General features: G+C 38.7%; 1 protein-coding gene and 1 non-coding gene across 22 annotated transcripts in view; both read right to left on the reverse strand.

Moving 5' to 3' along the window:
- Nucleotides 1-22,830, reverse strand: part of TENM2 (teneurin transmembrane protein 2) — a 1,222,850-nt gene that overhangs the window by 20,953 nt on the left and 1,179,067 nt on the right. The gene's annotated exons all lie outside the window — the stretch shown is intronic.
- On the reverse strand, nucleotides 16,768-16,874 carry LOC116587357. The gene has a single exon (XR_004284382.1). It is a non-coding gene; the product is annotated as a U6 spliceosomal RNA (small nuclear RNA).

Genomic DNA, 22,830 nt, shown 5'->3' on the forward strand with positions numbered 1-22,830 from the left:
TTTCTTGAGATATAGTTGATACACATCAAGGTATAGATTTAAATTATACAGCATAAAAGACTTATGGGTGTAATGAAATGAAATCCTTAAGAAGTTTAGTTAATACCTGTCATCTCATACAGATGGTTTTTTTTCTTTTAAAAAATTTTTTACTTTGTGATGAGAACTATTAGGATTTTATTCTCTTAATGACTTTTCTATATAACATACAGCAGTGCTAACTACAATCACCCATAAGTATATCCCTGGTACTTATTTATTTTATAACTGGAAATACGTACATTTTGACCACTTTCTTCCAATTCCCTTTCCACCTGACCTCTACCTCTGGTAACTACAAATCTGATCTCTTTCTCTCTGAGTTTTCATTTGTACTTATTTTTTAAGATTCCACACATAAATGAGATCATACAGTATTTGTCTTTTTCTGACTTATTTCACTTAGTGTAATATTGTCAAGAGTCATTCATATCATTGCAAATGGCAGGATTTTCTCATTTTTTTATGACTGAATAACATTCCATTATAAATACATAAACAGCTTTTTATCCCTTCATCTGTTGAGGAGCACACAGGTCATTTCCATGTCTTGGCTATTGTAAATAATGCTGCAGTGGACGTGGGAGGGCAGATAGATCTTTGACAGACTCTTTATTTCTTTTCGATATATTCGCAGAAGTAGAATTGCTGGATTTTGTATTATCCGTTTTTAAAAATTTGAGGGTCCTCCGCACTTTTTCCACAGTGCCTGCACCAATCTACAGTCCTACCAACAGTGCACAAGAGTCCTCTTTTCTTCACATCCTTGTTGGCATTTACTCTTGTCTTTTTGATGGCCATCCTAACACGTGTGAGGTGTTACTGTGGTTTTGATTTGCAATGCCCTCACCATTAGTGATGCTGAGCATCTTCTCATGTATCTTTTGGCTATTCATATGCCAAAATGGTCCTTTGTCCATTTTTATTATGTATGTATGTATGTATGTATTTATTCATTCATTCATTCATTCATTCTAGTAATCTCTATGCCCATATGGGGCTCCAGCTGATGGCACTGAGATAAAAAATCACATCCTCTACCAACTGAGTCAGCCGGGGGCTTCCCTTTACCTGTTTTTAATTTGCATTATTTTTTTATTTTAATTTTTTAATTAACATATAATGTATTATTAGCCCCAGAGGTACAGGTCTGTGAATCGCCAGATTTACACTTCACAGCACTCACCATAGCTCATACCTTCCCCAATGTCCATAACCCAACCACCCTCTCCCTCCCCACCTCCCCCCGCCCCAACCCTCAGTTTGCTTTGTGAGATTAAGAGGCTCAGATGGTTTGTCTCCCTATCTCATCTTGTTTGATTTATTCCTTTCCTATCCCCCAAACCCCCCACATTGCCTCTCAACTTCCTCATAACAGGGATATCATATGATAATTGTCTTTCTCTGATTGAGTTATTTCCCTAAGTATAATTCCATCCACGTTGTCACAAATGGCAAGATTTCATTTCTTTTGATGGCAATTTGCATTATTTTAATGTTACCATTGAGTTGTATGAGTTCTTTCGTTTTTTGTTTTTAAAGATATTTATTTATTTATTTGAGAGAGAGAGAGAGAACCAGTAAGAGAAGGCACAAGCAGGGACAGAGGGAGAAACAGACTCTCCACCGAGCAGGGAGCCCAATGAGGGGCTCGATCCCAGTACCCTGGCAACATGACCCAAGCCAAAGGCAGCTGCTTAACCAACTGAGCCACGCAGGTGCCCCTATGTTTTTTTAAAAAATATATTTTGGGTATTAACCCCTTATTTACATGTAACTTGCAAATATTTTCTCCCATTCTGTAGGTTATCTTTTCTCTTTGTGAATTTTCTTTTGCTGTGTAGAAGCTTTTTGGTTTGATTTTGTCCCATTTGTTAATTTTGATTTTGTTTCTTGTGCTTTAGGTGTCATAAAAAAAAAAATCATTGCCAAGACCTGTGTCCGAGAGATTTTTTCCTATTTTCTTCTGGGAATTTTATGGTTTTAGGTCTTATATTTAAGCCTTTAGTCCATTTTGAGTTAATCTTTGTGAGTAGTGTAAGGTATGGGACCACTATCGTTATTTTACAAGTGAATGTCCAATTTTCCCATCACCATTTATTGAAGAGACTATCTTTTCTCCATTGAATATTCTTGGCTCCCTTGTCAAATAGTATTTGGCTATATATCCTTGGGTTTATTTCTGGGCTCTCAATTCTGTTCCATTGGTGTATTTTTTTTTTTTTTTTCCTTGAGAGCATTTATACCATGTTCTTAGAGACAAATGGTTCAGTACAAATGTATTTGTCCATTTTTATACCACTACCATATTGTTTTAATTACTATAGCTTTATAGTATAGCTTGAAATCAGGACATATGATGCCTCTTGATTTTCTTTCTCAGGATTACTTTAGCTACTCAGGGTCTTTTGTGGTTTAATATGAACTTTAGGATTTTTTCCAACTTTTATAAAAAGTGCCATTGAAATCTTGAGAAAGATTGCATTGGATCTAAACATGGCTTTTGGGAGCACTTGGGTAGCTCAGTCTCTTAAGCATCTGACTTTTGCTCAGGTCATGATCTCAAGGTCCTGAGACAGAGCACTGTTTGGGGGTCTCTGCTCAGTGGGTAGTCTGCTTGTCCCTCTCCCTCTGGCCCTCTCTCCACTTGTGCTCTCTCTCAAATAAATTAAATCTTAAAAAACCTTCAAACCCCATGGCTTTTGGTAGTATTGACATTTCATCAATATTAATTTTTCTAATTCATGAACACAGGATACCTATTCATTTGTGTCTTTGATTTCTTTCATCAATGTCTTACAGTTTTCAAGAAGAAATCGTTCACCTCCTTAGTTAAAATTTATTCCTGGGGGCGCCTGGGTGGCTCAGTGGGTTAAAGCCTCTGCCTTTGGCTCAGGTTATGATCCCAGGGTCCTGGGATGGAGCCCCGCATTGGGCTCTCTGCTCAGTGGGGAGCCTGCTTCCTCCTCTCTCTCTGCCTGTCTCTCTGCCTACTTGTGATCTCTGTCAAATAAATAAATAAAATCTTTAAAAAAAAATTATTCCTGAATATTTTATTGTTTCTGACACTATTGTAAATGGGACATTTATTTTAAGAAAATTCAGCATAAGTGTATAGAAAGGCTATAGATTTTTGTACATTAATTTTTCATATTGCAACTTACTGAGTTAATTTGAGATCTCAGGGTTTTTTTGGTGGAATCTTTAGGATTTTCTCTATATAAAATCATGTCATCTGCAAATAAAGACCATTTTACTTCTTCCTAAGTCTGATGCCTTTTATTTATCTTTCTTGCCTGATTGCTGGGTCTAGGACTTTTAGTACCATGTTAAACAGGAGTAGTAAGAGTGAGCGTCCTTGTCTTGATATCAGAGAAAAAACTTCCAATCTTTCACCATTGAGTATGATGTTAACTGTGGGCTTGTCATAAGTGGCTTTTATTATATTGAGGTACATTCCTTTTATACACTTTTTGTTGAGTTTTTTTTTTTTAATAAGATTTTTTATTTATTTGACAGAGAGAGACACAGCAAGAGAGGGAACAAAAGCAGGGGGAATGGGAGAGGGAGAAGCAGGCTTCCCGCTGAGCAGTGGGCCTGATGTGGGGCTCCACCCCAGGACCCCAGGATCATGACCTGAGCCAAAGGCATAGGCCTAACGACTGAGCCACCCAGGCACCCTGAGCATTTTTTTTTAAATTGTGAATGGATATTTACTTTTTTCAAATGTTTTCCTGCATCTATTGAGTTGATCATATGATTTAAAAAATTCTGTTAATGTGATGTATTACATTGCTTGATTTATGTATGTTGAACTACCATTGTATCCCTGAATACATCCCACTTGGTGGTCCTGGTGAATGATTGTTTTAATGTGCTTGCTGCTAAATTCAATTTATTAGTATTTTATTGAGAATTTTTGCATCTGTTTTCATCAGGGATACTGGCCTGTGATTTTCTTTTCTGGTAGTTCCGCCCCCACCCCCGGTTTTGGTATCTGATTTACTTAGGGTAATGCTGGCCTCATAAAATGAGTTTGGGAGTATTTCCTCCTCTTATTTTTTAGGAGAGTTTGAGAAGGATTGCTGTTAATTCTTTTTTAAATGTTTGGCAAAAATCATTAGTGAAGGCTTTGGGTCTGATCTTTTCTTCTTTGGGAGATTTTTGATTACTGATTCAGTCTTCTTTTAATCTCCCTCAAGATTGTTTTGTTTCTCTTGCCTAAGAATTTGTCCATTTCTGTAGATTGTCCAGTTGGTTCGTGTATAGTTTCTATTATTTTATTATTATTATTTTTAAAGATTTTATTCATTTATTTGACAGAGACGTTGAGAGAGGGAACATAGCAGGGTGAGTGAGAGAGGGAGAAGCAGGCTTCCCACAGAGTAGGGAGCCTGATGGGGGCTTGATCCCAGAACCCTGGGATCATGACCTGACCTGAGCCAAAAGGCAGATGCTTAACGACTGAGCCACCCAGGCACCCCTCATAGTAGCCTTTTAACGAGCCTCTGTTTCTTTTTTTTTTAAATTTTAAGATTTTATTTATTTGAGAGAGAGAATGAGAGATAGAGAGCATGAGAGGAGAGAGGTCAGCGGGAGAAGCAGACTCCCTGCAGAGCCGGAAGCCCAATGTGGGACTTGATCCTGGGACTCCAGGATCATGACCAGAGCTGAAGGCAGTCGCTTAACCAACTGAGCCACCCAGGCACCCAAGCCTCCGTATTTCTGTAGTATCAGTTATAATGTCTCCTTTTTCATTTATAATTTTGTTGGTTTGGTGGATCTAGTTCAGGGTTTCCCTTGATTGATCTTGTTTCCCTTGACTGATCTAGTTCAGGGTTTGTCAGTTTTAAAAAAATCATGTCAAAGAAACAATTCTTAGTTTGATTAATCTTATCTATTGTTTGGCTATTCTCTATTTATCTCTGCTTTTCATTATTTCCTTCCTTCTAGTAACTTTGGGTTCAGGATGTCCTTTTCCTAGTCTTTAAGGTATAGAGTTAAGTTGCATATTTGGAGCCTTTCTTCATTTTAAACTTTTTTTTTTCAATTTTTTGTCTCTTTTAACTTATTTCTCCCACTCTTTATAACCTGCCTTTGGCAACACCGATCCATTCTCTGTAATATGAGTTTTTTTTTTCTATATTCTAGGTATAAGAGAGATCATATGGTATTTGTCTTTCTTTGACGTTTTTCTGAGGAACTTCCATACTGTTCTCCATAGTGGCTGCACCAATTTATATTCCCACCAACAGTGCACAAGTGTTCCCTTTTATCTACATCCTTGCCAATACTTAATATTTTTGTCTTTTTGATAATAGTCAATCTGACAGCTATGAGGTGATATCTCATTGGTTTCACTTGCCTTTCTCTGATGATTAGTGATGTTGAGCATCTTTTCAAGCCCCTTGGCCTTCTTGTATGTCTCTTTGAGAAAATATCTGAGTTCTCTGTCCATTTTAAAATCAGGTTATTTGCTTTTTGATATTAAGTTATATAAACTTTTTATATATTTTGGGTACTAATCCTTTATCAGATGTATGATTTGCAAATACATTCTCCCATTTGGTAGGTTGCATTTTCATTTTGTTAATAGTTTCCTTTGCTGTACAAAGGATTTTTGTTTTGGGGACACCTGACTGGCTCAGTCAGTAGAACATGTGACTCAGTCAGTACAATATGTGACTCTCGATCTTGGTATTGTGGTTTTAGCCTCAATTGGGTGTAAAGATTATTTAAAAAAATAAAATCTTAAAAAAAAGATTTTTATTTTGATGTCCCAATAGTATATTTTTGATTTTGTTTCCCTTGCCTGAGGGGACATATCCATGAATATGTTGCTAAGGCTGATGTCTAAGAAAATACTGCCTACGTTTTCTTTGAGGAGTTTTGGGATTTGGGGTTCTAATCCACTCTGAATTTTTTGGTATATGATATAAGATAGTGATCTAGTTTCATTCTTTTGCATATAGCTGTCCAGTTCCTCCAGCATCATTTATTGAAGAGATGGTCTTTTCAATGGTCTTATTGACCAGATGGTCTTATTTATGTTCTTGCCTCCTTTGTTGTAGATTAATTGGCCATATATGGTGGGGTTTTCTCTAAGCTTTCTGTTCTATTCTATTGATCTCTGTGTCTGCTTTTGTGCCAGTACCATACCGTTTTGATTACCTGAGCTTTGTACCATATCTTGAAATCAAGCAGCGTGATACATCCAGATTTGTTCTTCCTCAAGATTGTTTTGTTTTTTTCAAGGTCTTTTGTGATTCCATATAGATTTTAGGATTCTTTGTTCTAGTTCTGTGAAAAATGTCATTGGTAGCTTGACTGGGATTGCACTGAATGTGTAGATTTCATTGGGTAGTATGGACTTATTTTATTTATTTTTTTTTGAAGATTTTTTTTAAAATTTATTTATCAGAGAGAGAGAGGGGGAGAGAGCGAGCACAGGCAGACAGAATGGCAGGCAGAGGCAGAGGGAGAAGCAGGCTCCCCGCTGAGCAAGGAGCCCGATGTGGGACTCGATCCCAGGACGCTGGGATCATGACCTGAGCCGAAGGCAGCTGCTTTACCAACTGAGCCACCCAGGCGTCCCTAGTATGGACTTATTTAACAATATTAATCCTTCCAATCCATGAGCACAGAATGTCTTTTCATTTATTTGTGTTATTTTCAATTTTTTCATCAATCTTAGTTTTCAGAGTATAGGTTTTTCACCTCCTTGGTTAAATTTTTTTTCTAGATATTTTGTTTTTTCTTAAAATGACTGAAGTTTATTTCTTATTGAGGCTACGTCCAGGAGACTGTCCAAGGTAGCTGTCCTTTCAGGATGCTTTTAATATTATGGCACTTTTGTGTTGATACAAACTTCCCTGACATCTCTTTCACTTCATTTAAAAAATTTATTGATTTTTAATTTTTAAAATATTTATTTATTTGACACAGAGAGGGAGATCACAAGTAGAGAGGCAGGCAGAGGGAGAGGGGGAAGCAGGCTCCCTGCTGAGCAGAGAGCCCGATGCGGGGCTTGATCCCAGGACCCTGAGACCATGACCTGAGCCAAAGGCAGAGGCTTAACCCACTGAGCCACCCAGGTGCCCCTATTTATTTTTAATTTTTATTATTGAAGTACAGTTAACATACAATATTAGTTTAGGTGTACAGAATAGTGATCCAACAATTCTAGACATTATTCAGTGATCATCATGATAAATGTAGTCACCATCTGTCACCATACAATGTTATTACAATATTATTGATTATATTCCATATGCTATAATTTTCATCTCATGACTTACTTTACAACTGGAAGTTTGTACCTTTTAATCCCCTTCATCTGTTTTGCCCTTACCCTCAACTCCCTCCCATCTGGCAACCACTGGTTTGTTCTCTATTTATGAATCTGTTTCTGTTTGGTTGGTTGGTTGGTTTTTCTGATTCCATATACAAGTGAAATTATGTGGTATCTGTTTTTCTGTGTATGCTTTATTTCACTTAGCATAATGCCCTCCAGATCCATCCATGTTGTTGCAGGTGGCATGATCTCATTCTTTTTTATGGTTCAGTAATATTCCATCATATATACATATACACACACAAATATACATTCCAATATATATATATTTCATTATACAGATGTGATTGATATCTACATATGATATTGATATGTGTATATCAATCACATCTTCTTTATCCATTCATCTACTGATAGACACTTGGATTGCTTCCATATCTTCGCTATTGTAAATAATGCTACAATAAATATAGGGTCACATGTATCTTCTTTAATTAGTATTTCTGTTTTCTTGGGCTAAATATCCAGTAGTGGAATTACTGGATCATATGGTATTTTTATTTTTAAAATTTTGAGGAACCACCATACTGTTTTGCACAGTGGTTGCACCAATTTTCATTTCCACCAAGAGTGCATAAGAATTTCCGTTTCTCCACATCCTTGCCAACACTTGCTATTTCTTAGCTTTTTGATATGAGTTATTCTGACTGGTGATATCTCATTGTAGTTTTGATTTGCATTTCTCTGATTATTAGTAATGTTGAGCATCCTTTCATGTGTTTGTTGGCCATCTGTGTGTCTTCTTTGGAAAAATGTCATTTTAAGTCTTCTGCCCATTTTTAAATTGGCTTATTTGGGCTTTTTTTGGTGTTGAATTGTATAAGTTCTTTATATATTTTGGATATTAATGCCTTATTGGACATATCCTTAGCAAATATCTTCTCCTATTCAGTATGTTGCCTTTTTGCTTTGTTGATGGTTTCCTTTGCCGTGTAAAAGATTTTATTTTGGTGTGGTGCCAATAGTTTATTTTTGCTTTTGTTTGCCTTGTCTAAGGAGACCTATCCTACATATGAGGCTAAGGCTGTTGTCCAAAAGATTACAATATGTCTATTTTTTTTTTCCAGATTTCAGATGTAGGTCTTTCATTCATTTGGAGTTTCTTTTTGTGTATGTGTAAGAGAGTGATTTAGCTTCCTTATTTTGTATGTAGCTGTCCAGTTTCCCCAACACCATTTATTGAAGAGACTGTCTTTTCCTTATTGTATATTCTTACCTTCTGTGTCATCGATTAATGGCCTATATAAATATGGGTTTATTTCTGGGCTCTCTATCTTGTTCCATTGATCTATGTGTGTATTTTTGTGTCAGTACCATACTGTTTTGATCACTATAGGTTTGTATTATATCTTGAAATCAGGGAGTGTGAAACTTCCAGTTTTGTTGTTCTTTTTCAAGGTTGCTCTGGCTATTTGGGGTCTTGTGGTTCCATACTAATTTTAGGTTTGTTCTATTTCTGTGAAAAATGCTACTGGTATTTTGATAGGAATTGCTTTAAATCTATGGATTTCTTTAGGTAGTATGGACACTTTGATAATGTTAGTCCTTTCAATCCATGAGCATGGTATATCTTTACATTTGTTTGGGTCATCTCCAATTTCTTTTACCAGTGTTTTATAATTTTCAGAGTATAGGTCTTTCACTTCCTTGGTTAAATTAATTCCTAGAAATTTTATTCTTTTTGATGCAATTGTAAATGGGATTATTAATTTCTCTCTGATACCTTGTTATTAGCATAGAGAAATGCAACTGATTTCTGCATGTTAATTTTGTATACTGTGACTTTATTGAATTCATTTATTCTAAGTTTTTTGGTGGAGTTTTTAGGGGTTTTTATGTATAGTATCATGACATCAGCAAATAGTGACTGTTTTATCTCTTCCTTTCCAATTTGGATTTTCTTTCTCTTGCCTAACAGCTCTGGCTAAGACTTCCAATGCTATTTTGAATAAAAATGGAAAAAGCAGCATTTTCTTGTTCCTCCACTTTGAAGAAAAGTGGTTTTTCACCATTGAGTGTGATGCTAGCTGGGGGTTTGTCCTAGATGACCTTTATTATGTGGAGGTACATTCTTTCTATACCTATTTTGTTGAGAGTTTCTGTCATAAATGGATGTTGACTTTTGTTCAAATGCTTTTTCTGAATCTATTGAGATGATCATTTTTATCCTTCATATTGTTAATGTGGTGTATCACATTGCTTGATTTGAATTTTTTTAAAAAAGATTTTATTTATTTATTTTACAGAGAGAGACACAGTGAGAGAGGGGACATAAGCAGGGGGAATGGGAGAGGGAGAAGCAGGCTTCCTGCCAAGAAGGGAGCCTGATGAGGGGCTTGATCCTAGGACCCTGGGATCGTGACCCGAGCCAGAGGCAGATACTTAACGACTAAGCCACCCAGGCGCCCCTGATTTGAATATATATATATATTTTTAAAGATTTTATTTATTCATTTGACACAGAGAGATCACAAGTAGGCAGAAAGGCAGTCAGAGAGAGAGAGAGGAGGAAGCAGGCTCCCCGCGGAGCAGAGAACCCAATGCGGGACTCGATCCCAGGACCCTGAGATCATGACCTGAGCCAAAGGCAGCGGCTTAACCCACTGAGCCACCCAGGCGCCCTGATTTGAATATTTTTAACCCATCCGTGTATCCCTGGAATAAATTCTACCTGATTGTGGTTTATGATCCTTTTAATGTATTGTTTAAATTAGTTTGGTGATATTTTGTTGAGGTATTTTGCATCTACGTTAATCAGAGGCTGTTTTTTGTTTTGTTTTGTGTTTTTTGAGGTGTCTTTTTTCTGGTTTTGGTATCAAGGTAACATTAGCCTTATAAATTGAGTTTGGAAGAGCTCCTTCCCTTTCAATTTTCTGGAATAGTTTTAGAAGGATAGGTACTCTTCTTCTTCTTCTTCTTTTTAAGATTATTTATTTGACAGAGAGATCACAAGTAGGCAGAGAGGCAGGCAGAGAGAGAGGGGGAAGTGGGCTCCCCACTGAATAGAGAACCTGATGTGGGGCTCGATCTCAGAACCCTGAGACCATGACCTGAGCCAAAGGCAGAGGCTTAACCCACTGAGCCACCTAGGAGCCCCGGTACTAACTCTTCTTTGAATGTTTGGTGAATTCACCTTTAAAATTATCTGGTCCTGGGGCGCCTGGGTGGCTCAGTGGGTTAAGCCGCTGCCTTCGGCTCAGGTCATGATCTCAGGGTCCTGGGATCGAGTCCCGCATCGGGCTCCCTGCTCAGCAGAGAGCCTGCTTCCCTCTCTCTCTCTCTGCCTGCCTCTCTGCCTACTTGTGATCTCTCTCTGTCAAATAAATAAATAAAATCTAAAAAAAAAAAAAAAAAAAAAAAAAAAAAAATAAAATTATCTGGTCCTGGACTTTTGTTTTGTTGTAACTTATGGATTCAGTTTCATCACTTATAATCTGTCTATTCAGATTCTCTATTTGTTCACAGTTCAGTCTTGGAAGGATGTGTGTTTCTAGGGACTCACCCATTTCTTCTAGGTTGTCCTAGAAGTTATAATTGTTAACAGTAATCTCTTACTATTCTTTGCATTTCTCTGCATTTCTCTTTCATTTCCTTTTTTATTTGGGCCTTCTTTTTTCCTAATGAGGCTGGATAAAGATTTATTGATTTTGTTTGTCTTTTCAAAGAACAATATCTTAGTTTCATTGATATTTTGTTATTTTTTTTTTTAAGTTTCTATTTCATTCTACTCTGATCTTTATTATTTTCTTCCTTCTATCTTACCTTTGGGTTTCTTTTTTTTTTTTTTTCCCCCCTCTGGGTCTTTTAGGTTTAAAATTAGATTATTTATTTGGAATTTTTCTTGTTCCTTGAGGTAGGCCTGTATTGCTATGAACTTCTCTCATAGGATTACTTTTGCTGAATCTCATGGATTTTGGGTAATTGTGTTTCCATTTTTATTTTTCTTAAGGTATTTTTAATTTCCTTCTTTCAGTGACCTACTGTTTATGTAATAACATGTTGTTTAGTCTCCAAGTGTTGGTGTTTTTCCCCCCAGTTTTCTCCTTGTAAATGATTTCTAGTTTCATATCATTGTAGTTGGAAAATATGATTGATATGATTTCAGTGTTTTTGAATGTATTGAGACTTGTTTTGTGGCCCAACTTGTGATTTATCATGGATAATATTCCATGTCCACTTGAAAAATAATGTGTATTCTGTATTTTTGGATGAAATGTTCTCTATATATCTATTAAATTCATCTGGCCTAATATGTCGGTTAGGACCAATGTTTCCTTATTAATTTTCTTCTTTTTTAAAGACTTTATTTATTTATTAAAGAGATGGAGAGAGAGAACAAGTAGGCAGAACAGCAGGCAGAGGGAGAGGGAGAAGCAGGCTCTCTGCTGATTGGGAAATCTGATGCGGGGATTGATCCCAGGACCCTGGGATCATGACCTGAGCCGAAGGCAGCTGCTTAGGTGCCCCTCCTTATTAATTTTCTGTCTGAATAATCTCTCCATTGATATAAATGGGGTATTAAAGTCCCCTACTATCACTACTGCCAATTCTCCTTTTATGTCTATTAATTTTTGCTTTACATAATAAGGTGCTTATATTTTGGCTGTATAAATATTTGTGAATATTAAAAATTTTTTTTGATTCTTGAATTGTGTATCATTACATCATACCTTTTTTTTTCTCTTTTGTTACAATAATGTTTTAAAATCTATTTTGTCTGATGGAAGTACTACTCTACCAGTTTTCTTTTTGTTTCCATCTACACTAAATATCTTTTTCCATCCCTTCACTTTCAGTCTGTATTTGTCTTTAGGTCTGAACTAGTCTCTTGTAGGCAGCATGTAGGTGGGGTTTTATGGCTTTTTTATTTTTTAATCCATTCAGCCACCCTGTGTATTTTAACTGGAACATTTAGTCCATTCACATTTAAAGTAACTATCAATAAATATTTACTTATTACCATTTTGTTAGTTGTTATTTTTGTAGTTCTTCCTCTCTTGGTCTCTTCCTCTGTGGTTTGATTATTTTTTTTAGTGTTATGTTTGGGTTCCTTTCTCTTTTTTTTTTTTTTTTGTCTATGTATTTTATGTTTTTGGTTTCTGGTTACCATGATGTTCATTTATATTTGCATATATATATATATATGGCATATTTACATATATGCATAGCATAGTTACACACATATATCTCTTTTAAGCCAATAGTTGTTTAAGTCTGAACACATTTTAAAAGCACATTTTTATGCCTTCTCTCACATTTTATATTTTGATGTCTTATTTTACATATTTTAATTTTGTGTATCTCTTAACTACTTAATAATACTTTTGTCTTTTAACCTTCATTCTGACTTTTTAAAAAAAGATTTTATTTATTTGACAGAGATCACAAGAAGGCAGAGAGGCAGGCAGAGAGGGTTGGGGGTGGGAAGCAGGCTCTCTGCTGAGCAGAGAACCTGAGGGGGGCTTGATCCCAGAAGCCTGCCATCAGGACCTGAACTGAAGGCAGAGGCTTTAACCCACTGAGCCACCCAGGCACCCCTCATTTTGACTTTTTAAGTAGCTGATTTACTGCTTCTACTATATATTTGCCTTTACTAGTGAGATCTTTTTCTTTCATATTTTTTCTTATTTCTAGTTATGGTCTTTTCTTTTTGGCTTAAAGAAGACCCTTTAACATATCTTTTAAGGCTGTTTAGTGGTGATGAACTTTGTAAGTTTTTGCTTTGCTGGAAACACTTTATATCTCCTTCAGTTCTGAATGATAACCTTGCTGGGTAGAGTATTCTTGCTTGCAAGTTTTTCCCTTTTATTTCTATTTTTTTTTTTTTAAGATTTTATTTATTTATTTGACAGAGAGAGATCACAAGTAGGCAGAGACGCAGGCAGAGAGAGAGAGAGGAGGAAGCAGGCTCCCTGCTAAGCCGAGAGCCGGATGCGGGACTGGATCCCAGGACCCTGAGATCATGACCTGAGCCGAAGGCAGAGGCTTAACACACTGAGCCAACCAGGTGCCCAGTTTTTCCCTTTTAGCACTTTAAATATATCTTATCAATTTGTTCTGGCCTGCAAAGTTTCTGCTGACAATTTTTCTTTGGCGGCCTTTAAGATTTTCTCCTTATCTTTAACTTTTGCTATTTTAATTACAATGTCTTTGTGTGAATCTCTTTGGGTTTGTTTTGTTTGGGACTTTATATTCTACTTGTGTCTGGATGTAGTCTCCCCCACCCCACCCCGCGCAAGGTTAGGGAAGGTTTTAGCCATCATTTCTTCAAATAAATTTTCTGCCCCTTTCTCTCTTTTCCTTCTGGGAACCCCATGTAAATATCAGTATGCTTGATGTTGTTCTAGAGGTCCTCTAAACTATTCTCATTTTTTTGAAATTCTTTTTCCTATTTGCTTTTCTGTTGTCTTTCAGGTTGCTGATCTGTTCTATATTATCTAATCTGCTGCTGATATCCTCTAGTGTATTTTTCAGTTCAGTTATTGCATTCTCCAGCTCTGTGACTTCTGTCTGGCACTTCCTTACATTTTCTTAATTCTTGGTTGAAATTCTCACTGTATTCCACCATTTTTCTTCTCAGTGAGCGTCTTTATGACCATTACTTTGAACTCCTTATCAAGTAAATTACTTATTTCTCTTTCATTAGCTTGTTTCCCCCTACCGAGGTTTTATCTTGTTCTTCTTCTTCTTTTTTTAAATTTAAATTCAATTAGCCAACATATTCTTGTTTTTCTGTTTAAAACATAGTCCTCTGTCTCATTTTGTTTGACTTTGTTTTCCTTTTATAAATTAGGTGGAACAGCCATCTGTCCTAAGAGTGGCCTGATGTAGAAATATCCCCTGCATAAACTGTGTGTGCCTGGTAGGATGACTGGAGCTGGAGTGGCTGCAGATCAGGGAGTCCTGGAGTGCTCTGTGCCAGGGGTATCCTGCCAGGACAGTTGAGCTGAACCAGGCATGGGCGATGGGTAGGGTCTTAGCATGCTTGGTTCTGGAGCTGCCCTTGTAGGATGACTGTTGGAATGGGAGTTGGCATGGGCCAGGGGTTCACACAGTATGTTACATCAGTGCATGGATCTCTCACCACCTTGATTAAATTTATTCCTAATGATTTCATTAGGAACCTTTATCTAAAAAGTTTTTATTTATTTATTTGAGAGAGAGAGAGGGAGAGAGAGATTGAGAGAACTAGTGGGAGGAGGAACAGAGGGAGAAGCTGACTCCCTGTGGAATAAGGATACCAATGCAGGACTCAATCCCAGGACCCTGGGATCATGACCTGAGTCAAAGGCAGATGCTTAAGTGACTGAGCCACCCAAGCACCCTAATTTTATTCTTTTTGATGTAATTATAAATGGGATTATATTTTTAATTTCTGATAGTTCATTAGCATATGGAAACACAAAAATTTTTGTGTATTGACTTTTGTATTCTGCAACATTTCTGAATTTGTTTATTCTAACAGTTTTCTGATGGAGTTTTTAGGGCTTACTTGCTTTCTTTTTTCCTCCCTCTCCCTTTCTCCTTCCCTCCCTGCCTCCCTTCCTAAGATTTTACCTATTTATTTGCCAGAGAGAGAGAAAGAGAGATAGTACAAGCAGGGGGAGTGGCAGGCAAAGGGACAAGCAGGCTCCCTGTTGAGCAAAGATCCCAATGTAGGACTCGATCCCAGGACCCTGGGATCATGACCTGAGCCAAAGGCAGATGCTTTACCTAATAAGCCACCCAGAAATTCCTAGGGTTTTCTATATATAATTTTATGTCATCTGCAGAGAGCAGCAGTTTTACTTCTTTTTCAACTTGGATGTCTTTTATTTCTTTTTCTTGCCTAACTACTCTGACTAGGGTTTCCAGTACTATGTTGATTAAGAGAGGTGAGAATGGGCATCTTTGTCTTATTCCTAATCTTGAAGGAAAAGCTTTTAGCTTTTCACCATTGAGTTGGGGTTAACTGTGGGCTTTTCATGAATAGCCTTTATTGTATTGATCCCAGGACTCTGAGATCATGACCTGAGCCAAAGCCAGAAGCTTAACAAACTGAGCCACCAATGTGCCCTCAATCTTGAATTTTCTAAGACTTGTTTTGTGGCCTAACATATGGTCCATTCCACTCCCCCCGCCAAAAAATGTTCCATGTGCACTTGAGAAGAATGTGTATTCTGCTCTTGTTGGATAGAAGGTTTTGTATATGTTTGTTAGGTCCATTTAGTAAATAATGTTATTCAAATCTATTGTTTCCTTTTTGCTTCTGTCTTCGATGATTGTTGAGAGTGGGATATTAGAGTCCCCAACTATTATTGTATTGCTTTTTATTTCTCCCTCTAGTTCTATAAACTAGGTGTTCCAGTGTTGAGTAAATATTTATAATTGTTATGTCTTCTTTATGGATTGACTTATTACTATATAATAATACCATTTTTAGTTTAAAGTCTATTTTGTCTGATAGAAGTATAGGTACTCCTGCATTGTTGTTGTTATTGCTATATGCGTGAAATCTTTTTTCCATCTCTTCAATTTCAATGTGTATGTGTCTTTAAGCCTAAAGTGAGACTTCTATAGGCAGGATACTACTGAATTTTGTTTTTTATCCATTCTGCCATTATATAACTTTCCATTGGAGAATTTAATGTGTTTATATTTAAAGTAATTATTTCTTTTTTTTTTTTTTTTTAAAGATTTTATTTATTTATTTGTCAGAGAGAGAGTGAGCGAGAGCGAGCATAGGCAGACAGAGTGGAAGGCAGAGTCAGAGGGAGAAGCAGGCTCCCTGCGGAGGGCAAGGAGCCCGATGTGGGACTCGATCCCAGGACGCTGGGATCATGACCTGAGCTGAAGGCAGCTGCTTAACCAACTGATTTATTTCTAAGTAAGGACTTTCCTTTTAAAATACTGTTTTCGAGGGGCGCCTGGGTGGCTCAGTGGGTTAGGCCGCTGCCTTCGGCTCAGGTCATGATCTCGGGGTCCTGGGATCGAGTCCCGCATTGGGCTCTCTGCTCAGTGGGGAGCCTGCTTCCCTCTCTCTCTCTCTGCCTGCCTCTCCGACTACTTGTGATTTCTCTCTGTCAAATAAATGAATAAAATCTTAAAAAAAAAAAAATACTGTTTTCTAGAGGCACCTGGGTGGCTCAGTGGGTTAAAGCCTCTGCCTTTGGCTCAGGTCATGATCCCAGGGTCCTGCATGGAGCCCTGCATTGCGGGGGGGAGGTGACTCTGCTCAGCAGGAAGCCTGCTTCCTCTTCTCTCTCTGCCTGCCTCTCTGCCTACTTATGATCTCTGTCTGTCAAATAAATAAATAAAATCTTTAAAATAAAATAAAATAAAAATAAAATACTGTTTTCTAGCTGTTTGTAGATCTATTGTTTCTTTTTTTTTTTTTAAATATGGAACGCTTCACGAATTTGCGTGTCATCCTTGCGCAGGGGCCATGCTAATCTTCTCTGTATCGTTCCAATTTTAGTATATGTGCTGCCGAAGCGAGCACAATAGATCTATTGTTTCTTATATGCTTTTTTGTTTGTTTCTTTAATGTCTTTTGGTATCAGTATGCTTAGAGTTCTTTAATATGTTCTTTTGTATATTTACTACAGGTTTTTCCCTGTGGTTACCATAATTTACATAAATTATCTTCAAACTATTATACTATATTTTAAACTGATATTAACTTGATTTTAATAGAATTACTAAACTTTACACTTTTACCTCCTCTCTCAAATTTCAGGTTATTGATATTATAGTTTACATATTTTTATATTATGTAATTAATAATAGATTATTGTAGTTATTGTTATTTTTATTTACTACTTTTTTTTTTATCTTTTAGAGTTGTGATTTCCACACCACCATTAACATATTATAGAATCTAACATTTACCATTAAAAGGAGTGTTATGCTTTCCTTTTTTTTTTTTTTTAATTTTAAATAATCTTACACCTAACAGGGGGCTTGAGCATAGAACTTCAAAATCAAGAGTTGCATGCTCTGTCCACTCAGCCAGCCTGGCTCCCATCTCTTTTTAGTTTCTTTTATAATGTTAATTAGCATCCTTTTATTTCCTTTTTAAGAACTCCCTTTAGCATTTCTCATAAGACAGGTATAGTGATGATGAACTTCCTCTGCTTTTGTTTGTTCAGGAAAGTCTGTATTTCCTTGAGTGGAACGTCTTTTTTCTTCCTGCTCTCAGAATTATCTTAAAAAAAAATTTTTTTTTTTTTTTTGAGTAATCTCTACACCTAACATGGGGCTTGAACTCATGTCCCCAAGATCAAGAGTTGCACGCTATACCGACTGAGCCAGACAGGCACCCCCATGTCTTTGACTTTTGACAATTTAATTATAATGTGTCTTGGTGTTGTCCTATTCAAGGTAATGCATTTGAGAGCCTTTGGGCCTCATGGATGTCCATTTCTCTCCCCAGGTTTGAGAAGTTTTCAGTCATTATTGCTTTAACCCTTTTCTCTTTGTCTTCTTCTTCTGGAATTCCCCTAATGGAGATATTATTTCTTCTGAATATGTTCTATAAGTTCTGTAGGCTTTCTCCACTGTTTTTTATTCCTTTTTCTTTTTATTCCTCTGACTAGGTGATTTCAAATGTCCTATCTTCCAGGTTATTGATTCTTCTGCAGGGTCAAGTATAGTTTTGAAGCACTCTACTGAATTCTTTAGTCACTGTATTTTTCAGGTCTAGGATTTTTTTTTTTTTTTTAATGGTTTCTACTTCTTTGTTGAACTTCTCATTTTGTTCATGCATTATTTTCCTAATTTTGTTCAGTTGTCTGTCTGGGTGCTCTTGTAGTTCTCTAAACTTCAAGAGGACTATTCTTAATTCTTTGGCAGTTAATACATACCCATTTCTTTAAGGTCAGTATCGAAACTTCATTAGTTTCCTTTGGGGGTGTCATATTTACCTGATTTATTGGGATCCTCAATTCCTTACATTTGTATCTACACATTTGAGTAAGCAGTTTCTTCAAGACTTTAAAGATTTGCTTTGGTAGAGACAGTTCTTCCCCAGTCAGCCCAGTCTGGGTTTCTGGATGTGCCTGCTGATAACGTCCTTAGGTCCTTAGGCAAGTGTGTCTTGCTTGCTTCAGGGTCAATTTTGGGACAAGGCAACTGCCTGAGCTTTGAGGTCAGTGGTGAGGGAGTGTGCTGTTGGTTGACAAAAGTTGAAGCAGCGTACTGGCTTGGGTCTTTGCCCAGCTGAGGCTATAGGATGAGCTCAGTGGTTTCTCAGTTCTCTGGTCAGGCTTACTACACTGTTGGGACTGGGTACTATATTCAGCCATAGATGGAGCTATGAATTCAGCTTCTCTGCTCCGGAAGGGCAGCACGATGGGATCTAGGTCCTTTACAGCCTGCTTGGAGACTCCTGAACAGGGAAGAGTTTTCACTGAATTCCCTGTCTGGGTGGGGCCATTCTTTTTGTTTTGTAGGTGGGGAAAACCAGGGACTATGCCTTCTTTTCAAGTGCTGCTGTGAGAAGGGCTCTGCAGCTCCCCTTGGGCTCTGGTTAGGTGCCTTGGTAAGGCTATAGATTAGTTTCCTTGTCTTGGTGCTGCAGAACTTGTTCCAGAGCTTGTAAGGTTCTCTGTGGTCTTGACTCAAACCGACCCTTGCTCCAAGTTCCAAGGCTGAGTACGGCCACTGGCTTTGCTCCAGAGGCTATCAGCTTGTGTCCCTGCCTCTAGGTATGCAGCAAGGCTTGACCTTGCTGAGGTATGTAACCTCCAGGCATTCCCACCAGCCCTTCTGGCCAGTCAGGGTGGGGAGTCACACTCAGTAGTGGGTGTGGCTTTGATTCGGCTCCTTTGCCTGGGTAGGTGGGAGGGCCTGCTCTGAGAACTTACAGAATTTGCTGCGTGGGCTTTCTGGTCAGGAATGGCCAGGAGCTGTACTAAACAGGGAGTGGAGCTGTGAACCAACTCCTGTGTGGGCATAGCAGGGGAACCCTCTCTGTCTGGTACTGGTTTCGCTTTGGGAGTGATCAGCTCTGTCCTCCTTTCACCTTGTCATTACTGGGGTATTCAGCTTTCAAGTGTTCCCACCAGCCCTTCTAGTCAGATTGGGCTGGGAGCCACACCTAGAGCACATGGGGTTATGATTCAGTTCCGCTGCCTAGGCAGGGGCTCCAGGGCCAGTGAAAATCCTCATGTGAGGCCCTGAATCCGGCAGATTTGCTTCCTGCTGAAATTCCGTGGTAGGACTGCACCAACAACTCGGTTCTGCAGATAGGTGCTGGTTGAGAGTAGTCTCTGGGCTCTGTGTGTAGGAACTGGGTCTACCAAGATCTGTGTGCTGGCTGTTGCAAGCTTCGCCTTCCTTCTTTATCACAGTTTCCTCGGGGTCAAACTCTGGGGTAAGACCAGAGTAGGGGCTTTCACAAAGTAACCCACAATGCTGTATGTGTGTGTGCGTGCGTGGGTGGGGGCGCTGGATGTCCCCTCTGGACTCTCATCCCCCTATGGAGGACCTAAACACTCCAGGGGGACATCTTTGTGTGCTATGACACTGGCTTGGGGCAACGTGGTCAGTGTGTAGCTGTTGCTCTTAGACTTCTATTCCACTCTGTCCTGGTCTCTGTGGCCTCACCCCCATGTTCTAGGATTGTCTCAGTGGTGTCTTGTCCATCAATAATTGTTATTCTTGTGATGGGGGACAAAGTCCGGAATGACTGAGGTCGCCATATTGGTCATGTCACTCTGAGTCAACTTTTGAAATGTACAATTCTTATAAAAATGCCCGATCCCTCTAATAATCAAAAGTGATAAACTTACTGGCAGCTGAAAGTTCAGGTCTGTTGTATAGCCTAATTAAGTGTCTTTAGTTATGAGCATGCCATTTGTGAAAAGGAGGTGCCTTGGCTGGGGGCCGTGGGGCGTTGGAGGCTGGACAAGCATGCTCAGTCCTTCATGGGCATCTGCCCCCACTTGAGAGTGTTCAGGAGCTTTAATTTAGCCACACTGTTCTCTTATTCTGAATTAAATTACCCATCTAACAATATTTAAATTAACCTTGAGGCTTCCTGGAGAACATAAAAGTTATTTTGAATTATTTTCACTGCCAGGATCAGCACAATTCCCTTCCCAGCCAGCTTGGTAGGTATTCAGTGATAAAGAAACCAATTTTTAAATTAATACAATTTTGTGTTTGTAAGGAAGCCATTATTTTTAATTATCGGGCATTTTCCTCAGCCTGGCTTCCCCAGTTAATAAAACTCAGCTATTTAGCATGGTTTTTATTTTTGCAGAGGGCAGACTTTGGGAAGTAGTTTTCCCTGTGGAATCTCCCCCCAGAATGTTTTGATCTCACCAAGTACATGCCTGTCACAAGGAGGCTCGTAAAAAACCCTGAGAAAAGGAAACGCTGTCGTCAAAATGGCCCTGCTGGGCCCATAACCAGTGACTCTAACTTAGCTCGAGGGGCAATGACGGGAGCTGGTGATTTGAGAAACATGAAGGAGGAAATTAACACTGGGCTGGATCCCCTCCAGGAAAAGGCATTGTAGCACAGCAGGAGAGGTTTCAGCTAGACTTACGGAGGAACACTTTGCCTGTCATGTTTTGAGTGTGGGAAATCCCAAAAAGGTGAGTGAGGGAAGGCATGAGATTTTCCACGGCTGGAGACATTTAAAAGCTGAATTCCTGCTTTAGCGAGTTTAGGTAGTCACCTACCCAGAGGAAAAGTCAGGCCTAGAGGACATCTTCATTTCCTTTCTGGGTCAGTCCTCTGGGATTTCTAAAGCCGCTCCCTCCTGTTGCCATGCAAGAAGACTCAATGCTACATTGGGATCAGTGCTTGTGCAGACAAAACAACTTGCTATAAATTTAATATTAGCTTAAATAATGCATAATTAGAAGGGTAAGCCTCCGCAAACATATTAAATAATGTATTCCCTAAGCAAACATTATTTTTTGGATGACTTGCTGTTTTGGATGATGGTGAGGTAGAGAGGTGGAAAGACCTAAGGTTTTTTTTTTTTTTTTTAAAGAATTTTATTTATTTGACAGAGAGAGATCACAGGTAGGCAGAGAGGCAGGCAGAGAGAGAGGAGGAAGCAGGCTCCCCGCTGAGCAGAGAGCCCGATGTGGGGCTCGATCCCAGGACCCTAGCCGAAGCAGAGGCTTTAACCCACTGAGCCACCCAGGCACCCCCAGGAAAGACTTAAGTTTGAGCTGCAGTTTGACTCTTCAGTTTTGACACTGATTAGTTTTATCACTGCAAAGCTGTCTTTCACCTTTAATGCCTCAGTTTCTATCTGTAATGGCCTGTGAGCCTTTGATGGGTAGGGACCTTATGTTTCTTAGTGTCCATTGTTATTTTTGAAAGTCATTGGTACTCAGCACACATTTGTGAATAAGGGGGTTGAATGGGGCCCAGTATAAGAACCATGGCAACTCTCATGATCTAAGGTTCTAATGTGGAAAACTGGGAAGAGAAAATGGGACTAGGACATCTGTGATCTCCAAATAACTAAATGGCTTCATTCCAAAGAACAATTAGAGTCATTCTGGGAGGCTCCCCAAACCTGGAATTAATAGAAGTTAGAGAGAGTGGATTTTCATGATGTCAACTTAAAATCCCATTTATTAATTCACTAAATATTTACTGAGCACCTACGGGATGCTTATTACTGGGATCGGCATTCAAGATAGAGCAAGACATTTATGGTCCTTGCTCTCATGGAACTTACAGGTCAGAGGAGCCAACCATGAAAACATTATGCTGTAATGAGAGCAAACACAAAAAACTATGGGAAGGAGGAAGGACACTTAGTACTGGGCTCACAAGGACCACTTCCTAGAAGAAGTTCTGTGTCAGTGGGAGCTTGAAGGATGACTAAGACTTTACAGGTGAGGGCAAGGAAAGGGTTGGGGAGAATATTCCAGTTGGGAAGTCAGCAAGTGAAAGCTTGTATAGTAAGCAAAGGCCCCTCACAGGCAGAGAACTTCATTTCAGGTGCTGTGGGAATATTCTAGTAGAGGTGGGTGGGCTGGTAGAGAAGAGAGGCATCTGGTATGTAGGCTCAGCCTGGATGACCTGAATAGGTTTTGTACTTGTCCCCTCTCAATCTGAACTTTCCAGAATCCCAGCATGTTGGGTGTCTCCTAGCCTCTAAGAAGGAAGATAGTCTAGTCTGCAGATAAATGGTCCTTTTCATTCACCAATGTGTCCATCTGGGGAGGACTTGTATATTTCTAAGATCCTTACCAAAGTCACTAAGGGCCTGTCTCTTTGACCTTGCTCCCAGCTGGTTTGCTCCAGTCACACTAGGTCTCCTTCCGCTCAGGGTATACGCAACAGTCTTGTCTGCTTCAGGGCATTTGCACATGCTGATCCACTAGAATAGGAGGCTGCCTCCCATCCCATGCCTGGAAAGTTCCTACTCTTCAGTTCTCAGCTCAGATATCTTTCTCTTAGAGTGGCCTAATCTACATCAG

Source organism: Mustela erminea, chromosome 3 (genome assembly GCF_009829155.1).
Source record: "Mustela erminea isolate mMusErm1 chromosome 3, mMusErm1.Pri, whole genome shotgun sequence".
NCBI classification, from domain to species: domain Eukaryota; kingdom Metazoa; phylum Chordata; class Mammalia; order Carnivora; family Mustelidae; genus Mustela; species Mustela erminea.